Raw genomic sequence first — 10258 nt, forward strand, 5'->3', positions numbered from 1 at the left:
GTAGGAGAATGGAGATTACAGACTCATGCGGTCATGCTTGGCTTTAAGTCATACTGGGGATTTAGACTCAGGTTATCAGGCTTGTGTGGCAAGTGCTTTTCCCATTGAAGCTTCTTCTCAGCCCTCTAAATATTAAAAAAGAAAATTTTAATTTAGTGTGTGTGTGTGTGTGTGTGTGTGTGTGCATGCCTGTGCCATAGGGGTTGTGTGGAGGTCAGAGGACAGCATCTGGAAATGGGTTCTCTCCTTCCACCATGTGAGTACTAGAGATTGAACTTGAGTCTTGAGTTGTCAGGTTCTGCAGCAGACCCTTTACCCGCTGAACCATCTCCCTGCTCTCTCTCCCCTAGAACTTTAAAACATTTATTTTGAGATAGGCTCTTGCTAAGTTACCCAGGATGGCCTTGAACTCACACTGTAGTACACACACACACACACTGATTTTTTTCTATTTGTTTTTTTTAACAAATAACACTGGGTCTATATAGCCCTGGCTGATCTGGGATACTATGTAAGTCGGGCTGTCCTTGGACTGACAGAGATTCCCCTGTCTCTGCTTCCTGAGTGCTGGGGTTAAAGGCATGTACCACCACACCCAGTGTAAAAATTTAAGCCTTAATCTCTTGAGTAGCTGGGACTTTGGGCCCTACACCAGGCCCAGCTAGACAGAATATATAAAAAATTTCAACCAGAGAACTGGGTGTCTGGTTTATAGTTGAATTACCACCATTGATGAATGTGACTTTTCTCTTAGCTTTTATCAACTATCTAGCAAAAAACAACTCAAGGACCGAGGAGTTTATTCTGGCTCACAGTTCAGACGAGCACGGTCCCTCATAGCCAGGCAGATGTGGTGGCAGGCATGACTGAGTTCATAATGTCTGCATTCCAAAGACTGTAAGATATGTTTTATTATTTTTGTATTTCTTGTGTAAAGTTATGGTTTAATAACGACCTGTCATTTGAGATCTCATGTACTAGAGTATTCAGTGATACCCACTTCTGCCTCCTCCTCTCTGTTTCTGCTTCTTCTCCCAAATACCCTTTCATTTCTCTCTCTCTCTCTCTCTCTCTCTCTCTCTCTCTCTCTCTCTCTCTCTCTGTGTGTGTGTGTGTGTGTAAATTCTAGATTCCACATACGAGAGAAACCATTTGGTATTTGTCCTTCCGAGTCTGGCTTCGTTTGCTCAGCAGCCTGATCCAGTCCCTGACACTGTCTATCCACCAGTTCCCGCTGTTCTCCAGAGCCATCTTCACGTGGCCCACGTCCCTAGCATACCACTCACAGGCTCATGGTAGTCAACCATTTCCACTATCTGTTCCTTTTAGTTTGGGTGGCCTTAGTTAGATCCAGACTCAGCCCAAATGGAACATCATTCTTGTGACTCAGAGTCCAGCTCCAAACCAATGACACCATCACATTTGCCAGTAGAAAAATGCAAAGGGAATAATTTTGAAAGTCTTGGGGTCATGACCATGTCTCATCTTCTGTATTCCAAATATCTTAGTTCCAGTATCAGGTTCCAGTTTTTTCCTAGAGAAGCACATGGTAGCAAGGAACAGAACCTGAGCTGCTGCTTCTAGAAGGACCCATTGGTTCCATGGTGACCTCTGAGGCTGTGTGTTCTGTACCAGTTTCTAATGGCTCACTTCCCTTATCTGCTCCTGTGGTGATTCATCTTCCATGCAAACCTTAGTGTGTGTGTGTGTGTGTGTGTGTGTGTGTGTGTGTGTGTGCAGCGAGAGGCCACGTTGAAGACTCCAAGTCCAGAGACTTAAAAGTCATCTGGGGCCGGGCAGTGGTGGTGCAGGCCTTTAATCCCAGCACTCAGGAGACAGAAGCAGAGGACTCTGTCAGTCCAAGGACTGCCTCATAGAGAGTTCCCAGACCAGCCAGGGCTACATAGACACTGTGTTTAGAAATGAAACTCAGGGGCTGGTGAGATGGCTCAGTGGGTAAGAGCACCCGACTGCTCTTCCGAAGGTCCGGAGTTCAAGTCCCAGCAACCACATGGTGGCTCACAACCATCCGTAATGAGATCTGGCGCCCTCTTCTGGAGTGTCTGAAGACAGCTACAGTGTACTTACATATAATAAATAAATCTTAAAAAAAAAAAAAAAAAAAAAGAAATGAAACTCAGCCTGGAGAGATGGTTCAGCAGTTAAGAGCACTGACTGCTCTTTCAGAGGTCCTGAGTTCAAATCCCAGCAACCACATGGTGGCTCATAACCGTCTGTAATGAAATCAGATGCCTTCTTCTGCTGTGTCTGATGACAGCTACAGTCTACTTACATATAATAATAATAAATAATCTTTGTGCCAGGATGAGCGGAGGTCCTGAGTTCCATTCCCAGCAACCACATGATGGCTCACAACCATCTGTACAGCTACAGTGTAGTCATATGCTTAAAATAAATAAATAAATCTTTAAAAAACAAAACAAAACCCCAAACTCTTGGGTTTCTTTTGCTAGAGGTTTCTTTGCCACCAAGCACCTGTTCACTCTGCGGGGTTGTGATGGCTCCTGAGCCTGCTTGTGGAGCCCACTCTGCATGTGAATTTTATGCAAGAGGACTACAGCTCTCAAAACCTCAGGGAGGTCTATTGATATTTCCTGTCAGAAAATCCTATCTTACTGTTACAGGCCAGAAAGTCAAACCACTGATAGCCTTTTCAGTTAGAGGCTGCTTGCTTGCAGAAGTCTAGGCCCGGATGCTGCTAACCATGTGTTCCCCCATGGGACTGGTTCAAGCTCACCCACAATTATTTTGTCATTCCAGATGACCTTGGGCTCATTAAACTCTCATGATAATCTTTATTTTTTTGGATTTTTTTGAGACAGGGTTTCTCTGTGTAGCCCTGGCTGTCTTGGAACTCACTCTGTAGACCAGGCTGGCCTCGAACTCAAAAATTCACCTGCCTCTGCCTCCCAAGTGCTGGGATTAACGGCATGTGCCACCACCGCCCAAGACAATCGCATGCCCTTTGGCCACGTTTCAGGCTCATGGCATGGCCCAGGAAAGCAAATATTTTATTATTGACATCTAGCTCTTGCCCTACTGCCTAGGGTAGATTTGAGATATAGTCTCAGATAACCCAGTTGGGCCACAACTCTCTATGTAGCCAGTGATGGCCTTGAACTCCTAATCTTCCTGCCCGTACCTTCCAAGTCCAAGTGCAGGAGCACAGGGCACCCCACCATGCTGATTTGCCAAGTCTAGGCAGATCTTGTTTTATTGTGTTGCCTAGGTACTGCTATTTTTCTTTACAAATCTAAGGCATGAGAGAACCCTGGGTCAAGCAAGTCCACCAGGGCTACCTTTCCAGCTGCAAGCACCACTCTGTCTATCATATTTAGTAATTCATACATTTTCAAAGTTCCTAATTATCACTTCTGTTATTGTGACCAGTGATCTTTCTTTTTTTTTTTTTTTTTTGGACCTTGATCATTTTATTTCAATAGATAGCAATACAGAAAGAGTTCTTCACATAGACTAGTTCCCATTTAACTCTCTCTGGCTATCACAACTGAGAAAGACATATTCAGATAATTGGCTGAGCTTGAGCCTTCTTTGCAAGCAGCTTTAGATCTTCAATGCACTTGGCAATGGTCTCCTTTTCCTGCTGTACAGAAATGCTCTTCACCACATGCTTTTCTACCCAGTCTATCATGCGTTCTTCCTCCTTGCGACGCATCATGTTCTGTACAGAGATGTGGTAGTCCAGGCGATTCTTTACCTCCTTATATGCTTTATGTAGCCGTTCCCGGTAAGTGACCTCCAAGGCCAGGGCAATGTTATTCCTCTGCACGTCGAAGAGGTAATGGCGGTTCTGAACCAGTGCCTGCTGTGCCTTCTCCATGTCGATTGCATCCTGGATTTGTTTCATGCTCGACTGCTTTACTTCTTCTAGTTGAGCAATTTTTTCCTCATTAAGTTTGTCAATAAATTCTCCAAAAGGGGCGCCATATTTCTTAATCACATAGACAATCAACCCTACTACTGATATGGTAGAGAAGGTCTCTGGGGTAATCACATATATTTCTTTGGATAGAAAATACAAGCTAAGTCCAGTTCCAAGCACATAGGGTCCTGTTACACAGTCTTAGGGTAAAGGAACTGGAAAAATTCCTCAGGAATCAGCCCAAGACGCACTTTTCCTCCATATTCAGGAAGAGGTGGTAGAGGGGCAAGGCGAGGCTGTCCTGTGTGAAAAGCCCTTGTTGCCTGTAATACCCCGCTGTGGCGGCGGCGGCAGAAAGCACCACCCGGGACAGCGGGCTCCGTGTCCCTGTGACCCCGACCCGAGCCTGTCAGGGCAGGAACAAGATGGCCGACCAGTGATTTTTCTAAAAGAGATCTTTATTTATGCATATGTGTATGTATGTGTGGTGGTTTGAATAAGTATGGCCCCCATAGACTCATGTGTTTGAATGCTTGGCTCATATGGAGTGGCACTATTAGGACGTGTGACCTTGTGGGAGTAGGTGTGGCTTTGTTGGAGAAAGTATGTCACTGTGGAAGCAGGGCTTTGAGGTCTCCTATGCTCAAGCTCTGCCCAGTGTGGAATACAGTCTCCTTCTGGCTGCCTGCAGACCCAGATGTAGAACACTAGGCTCCTCCAGCACCATGTCTGCCTACACATGTCTGCTGTGCTTCTGGCCATGATGATGATGATGGTGGTGGTGGTGGTGGTGGTGATGGACTAACCTTCTGAAACTGTAAATCAGTATCAATTAAATGTTTTCCTTTATAAGAGTTGCCTTGGTCATGGTGTCTCTTCACAGCAATGAAACCTCAAGACAGTATACAGGTGCACTTGCATGCAGATGTCTATGGAGGCCGGAATGGGGTGTAGGATTCCCTAGAACTGGAGTTACAGGTAGTTGTTGAACTGCACAGCATGGGGGCTTGGAACTAATCTCTGGTCCTTTGCAAGAAACAGGATGTGCTTTTAACTATGAGGCATCTCTTCACTCCCTGACCATTTGTCTTTTTCTTGTTTTAAAAATAAGGCTTGACTTTTGTTACAGTTATGTCTGTCTTCTGTCTTTTCTCTCTCTAGCAAGTTGGTGATAGGGATTGCGCTCAGCACGACAAGCTCTGCAGCTTTATCTGTCCAGCCTTCTTGCTGGTCCAATCATTCTTTTCGTTGTTCTTAGACAGGTCTCATATAATGCAGGCTGGCCTGGAACTTGCTGTGTAGTGGAGGGTGACCTTGAACCTCACCCTCCACCTCTCCAGTGCTAGGATGACAGGCCCAGGCCACTGAGGTCACTGTGCCTGCTGCCTGTGATCCTCTGTTTCTGTTGTGATTGTTTTAATTGTCCTTGATACTCATTCATTAATGAGTATGTTTTTCATCACTCTCCCTCAGTTCTCTGTTCTTTGATATACAAAGGTGTTATAATCGTGAGGACGTGAGTTCGAATCCCTAGAGTCCACATAAAGTTTAAGCTGTAGTATACCATTGGACTTCACACACACACACACACACACACACACACACACACACACACACACTTAAAAAATCGCTAGCTTGTCTTAGTCATTGTTCTATTGTTGAAAACAAACACCATGACCAAGGCTAATTTTATAAAAGAAAACATTTAACTGGGGCCTGGCTTACAGTTTAGAGGCTTAGGCTATTATCATCATGGCAGGGAATATGGTGGCAGACAGGCAGACATGGTGCTGGAGAAATAACTGAAAGCTCTATATCCTGATCTGCAGGCAGTAGGGAGAGAGAGAGAGAGAGAGAGAGAGAGAGAGAGAGAGAGAATTTCAGATTTCAGTCTGCTATGAGCTTTTGAAACATCAAAGCCCACTTCCAGGGATACTCTTCTCTGACAAGGCCACACCTCCTAATCCTTCTCAGATAGTTCCACTCCCTGACAATCAAGCATTCAAGTTAATGAGCCTCAGGGGCCCACATTCTCATTCAAACTAGTGCACAGCAGCTAATAACCACACAAAGATGTCTAAGTGTTTAAGCAAAAGGAAAGACTCACAGTCTCTCCCTTCAAATCTAGTCAGAAGTGGTTGCAATTAGTGAGGAAGCACATCACAAGCAGAGACAGGCCAGGCAGTAGGCCTCTTGTAACAGACACTTAGCTAGGTTAGGAATGCAGGGGAGAAGCTATAAAGGGAACTTAAAAGAGTGGGGGGGGGGGCGCTGGGGGGGTTGGCTAGCACAGTTTTGCTTAGCATGCACAAGGCTCTGGGCCCAAGGCCCAGTGCTTGGCTATGTTAGCAAAGGAGCTTGCTCTGTAGTGTTTTCCCATAATAATCTCCATCTAGCTGCAGCCCACATCCTTCCGTTAGTTTGCTTGTTTTGCTGTACTGGAGGTTTAACCTTGGGTCTTCCACACGCCAGGCAACAGCTTTTCCTCCTGAGCCACGCCCCAGCCCCTTTGCCTCCACTTCCTATTTGTTAGACAGGGTCTCACTAAATTGTTGCTTAGGCTGACCTTTGAAGACCCTGGCTAGGCCAGGTACACTCTGGACCTGCCACTCTGGTGCCTCAGCCTCCCGTGTAGCTGTGACTACAGGCCTGCACCTCCTTGCCTGGCTGGTTCATATGTTTTAAAGCAGCTTTTGCTCACTGGTGAGTTTCAGGTCTCCGGAAGCGTGCTTTTAAGTCTGGAGGCATGCTGGCTCTTCCGGATTGACGGTTTTACTGACTGGGCTGTGTGTTTCTAACTTTCCTCTATTTTGTGTTCATCTTTGCAAACACAAAGGGATACTGGAGACAAACGCCCAGGAGCGGCTACATATGCTAAGACTTCCATGTTACAAAATTTGTCCTTGAACAAGAAACACAGTAACAGTGTGCTTTCTGTTTTCAGAGAGGACTGTCTTTTGAGAACCCTTCCCCCAGCTAAATGTTATTTTAAAAGTAGGTCAATAATCCTCACAGAGGCTGAAATCTCTTTCTCCACAGAAGGAGGGCATGGAGTGGGGAACTGGGAGGAGAGAGAGGGAGGCAAAGGGAGAGGAAGGAGGAGAAGGGGAGATGAAAGGGGGTAAGAAGAGAGAAAAGGGAAGACAAGGAAGAGAAGGGAGAGAAAGGAAAAGAGGAAGGAAGCCTTGTAGATGTGAAAGCAGCTCTTCCTGTATTAATAAGAGTGTACCTTCTCTGAAAGAGAATGAAAAATCCTGAAGACATGAACTTTTATCCCAGACTCTCTTTACATCTCCAGGGGGAACGGGGTGTTAGTGGATGAGAAATTATTTTCACATTTGATTTTAATTCTTCTCACAGGGAGAATATCAGCATTGAAAAGGTCTTTGATTAATAACCGCTCCAACTCTTCATTTCACAAACAGGACACTAAGACTGGAGGTGGGGAAGGGGGAATTTCCCAAGATTTGGTGTAAGATTAGAAACTGAGCCAGTGCCTGGGCAAAGTTAAGGCGGCCATTCTTCCTGAGACTCTTAGCTGAATAGAAATCCATTTTCGGGGCTGGAGAGATGGCTCAGAGGTTAAGAGCACTGACTGCTCTTCTAGAGGTCTTAGTTCAAATCCCAGCAACCACAAGGTGGCTTACAACCACCTGTAATGGGATCTGATGCCCTTTTCTGGTGTGTCTGAAGATAGCAATGGTGTACTTATATGCATAAAATAAACAAATAAATCTTAAAAAAAAAAAGAAATCCATTTTCCCTCTGTGCACATTTTCTAAACCTGATGCTTCAAGGACACCTTCTGAACATAGTGGGAGAAACACTCTTGGATTTATGTGATTTTTCAGGGCATTGAGGGATGTACCATGTATTAAAAAATATTTATTTGCCAGGCGTGGTGGCGCACGCCTTTAATCCCAGCACTTGGGAGACAGAGGCAGGCAAATTTCTGAGTTCGAGGCCAGCCTGGTCTACAAAGTGAGTTCCAGGACAGCCAGGGCTATACAGAGAAACCCTGCCTCGAAAAACCAAAAAAAAAATATTTGCTTTTAATATGTGTGTGTGTGTGTGTGTGTGACAGATGTGGCAGTGGACATGCTAGTGATACCCTTGGAAGCCATAAGAGATCACATGGAAATGGAGTTTCAGGCCACTATGAGCTATCTTGACATGGGAGCTGAGAGCTGAACTTGGGTCCCATGCAAGAACAGTGTGGTGGTTTGAATAAAAATGGTCCCCACAGGCTTACAGGAAGTGGCACTACTATTAGGAGGCCTAGAGAGGGCATTGTGTGAAGCTGTGAAGGTAAGCCCTGGATTGCCTTTTAGACCCCAAAATGTTGGAGATGCCAGCCTGAGAGAGAGAGAGAAAGAGAGAGAGAGAGAGAGAGAGAGAGAGAGAGAGAGAGAGAGAGAGAGAGAGAGAGAGAGAGAGGAGTGTTGCAGTCAACAAAGCTGAAAGGAGTTGGAGATCTGAAGAGCACTTTGACAACAGACGTGGAGATGCAGAGAGTGGAGTTTGCCCAGTTGGTTTCAGCCTTGCTTTGGTCCAGTATTTCCTCCCTCTGCTCCCTCCTCCCTTTTGGAAAGGTAATGTAGATCCTGTGCCGTTATATGTTGGAAGCATGTAATTTGCGTTTTTCATTTTGCTTTTATGGGGGATTACAGTTAAGAAATTGTATGAGTCTCAGATGAGGCTTTCAACTTTGGACTTTTAAACAAGTCTGAGACTCTTATAGACTGTGGGGGGAATTTTGAAGTTGGATTAAATGTATTTTTCAGTATGATATGGCTACAAGCATATGGGGTCAGGGAGTAGAATGTGGTGGTTTGAATGCAAATGGTCCTGTAGTCTCAGGGAGTGACACTATTAGGAGGTATGTCCCTGTTGGAGGAAGTGTGTCACCAGGGCCAGGTTTTGAGGTGTCAGACGCTTAAGCCAGGCCCAGCAGTTCGCTCTTTTTCCTGCTGTCTACAGATCCAGATGTAGTTACTTCTTCAGCACCATGTCTTCATGCACGCTACCATGCTTCCCATCATGATGATAATATATTTAAACCTCTGAACTGTAAGGCCAGCCCCAATGAAATGTTTTCCTTATAAGAGTTACAATGGGTCAGTCTTCCACCAGCAGCCTTTGGATGAAGACATAGAACTCTCAGCTCTGCCTGCGCCATGACAATCTGGATACTGCCATGCTCCCACCTTGATGATAATGGACTGAACCTCTGAACCTATGATGGATCCAATACATTTACTATAATTAAGACAGACTATTTCAATTATGTTATGTTTCATCTCATTAACAAAAAGGATGGGAAAACCTTCCATCTGACAGAATTCTTTGGCCGAGAACTAGATTTGAGTTCAGACATCAAGGAAAAGTTTGCACAACTAAGCGAGGAGCATGGAACCGTTAGAGAAAATAGCATTGACCTATTCAATGCCAATTGCTGCCTCGAGACCCGAGAATGAAGAATGGCCTGAGCCTCCAGTGTTGAGTGGAGACTTCTCACCAGGACTCCAGCATCATTCCTTCCTATCCATACAGCATCCCGTGACAAGTTCCGTGATCTGCTTCCCATCGGGTCTCACAGAGAAGTGCAATCCCGGTCTCTCCAGCATGTTACTAGGATAATTCATTAAGAATAAAAGACTTTTTAAAATTAAAAAAAAAAAGAGTTATAATGGTCATGGTGTCTCTTCCCAGTAATAGAAACCCTAACTAAGAGGAGCAACAGTTGCTGTTAATGATGGGTCACCTTAGGGCCTCACCCACTTTCTGTACAAGTAGTTATCAGTGTAAGTGTGTATATATGTGTGTGCATGTGCACATATGTGCTTGTGGAGGCTGAGGTTGATATCAGCTGCCTTTTCTTTTTCTTTTTTCTTTTTCTTTTTTGGTTTTTCGAGACAAGGTTTCCCTGGCTGTCCTGGAACTCACTTTGTAGACCAGGCTAGCCTCGAACTCAGAAGTTTGCCTGCCTCTGCCTCCTGAGTGCTAGGATTAAAGGCGTGCGCCACCACGCCCTGCCCAGGTGTCTTTCTTGATTGCATTCTACCTTGTTTTTGAGGGACAGGGTCTCTCAGTGTACCTGAACTCACTGATTTGGCTGGGCTGGCTGGCCAGTGAGTTTTGGGCATCCACTTGCCTCCTTTTACCTCTGTTGCTGGAACTACAGGCATGCATGGCCTCGCCTGGCCTTTTGAGGCTGATAGTATCAAAGATTTGACCTGCTTGTAGGTCCAAGGCACAAAAAAATCCAGGACCAATAGACCAGAGCTTTTCAGGGATCAGCACGCACCCATGTTCTTCTTAGAAGATAAAGAAGCCGCAAATTAAGAAAGATGC

At 45.2% G+C, this 10258-nt stretch overlaps 2 pseudogenes; one reads left to right on the forward strand and one right to left on the reverse strand.

Annotated features, from left to right (window-relative positions):
- Atp5pb-ps (ATP synthase peripheral stalk-membrane subunit b, pseudogene) lies at positions 3438-4336 on the reverse strand (annotated as a pseudogene).
- Mup-ps22 (major urinary protein, pseudogene 22) lies at positions 9139-9381 on the forward strand (annotated as a pseudogene).

This window comes from Mus musculus, chromosome 11 (genome assembly GCF_000001635.26).
Source record: "Mus musculus strain C57BL/6J chromosome 11, GRCm38.p6 C57BL/6J".
In the NCBI taxonomy this organism is placed as follows: domain Eukaryota; kingdom Metazoa; phylum Chordata; class Mammalia; order Rodentia; family Muridae; genus Mus; species Mus musculus.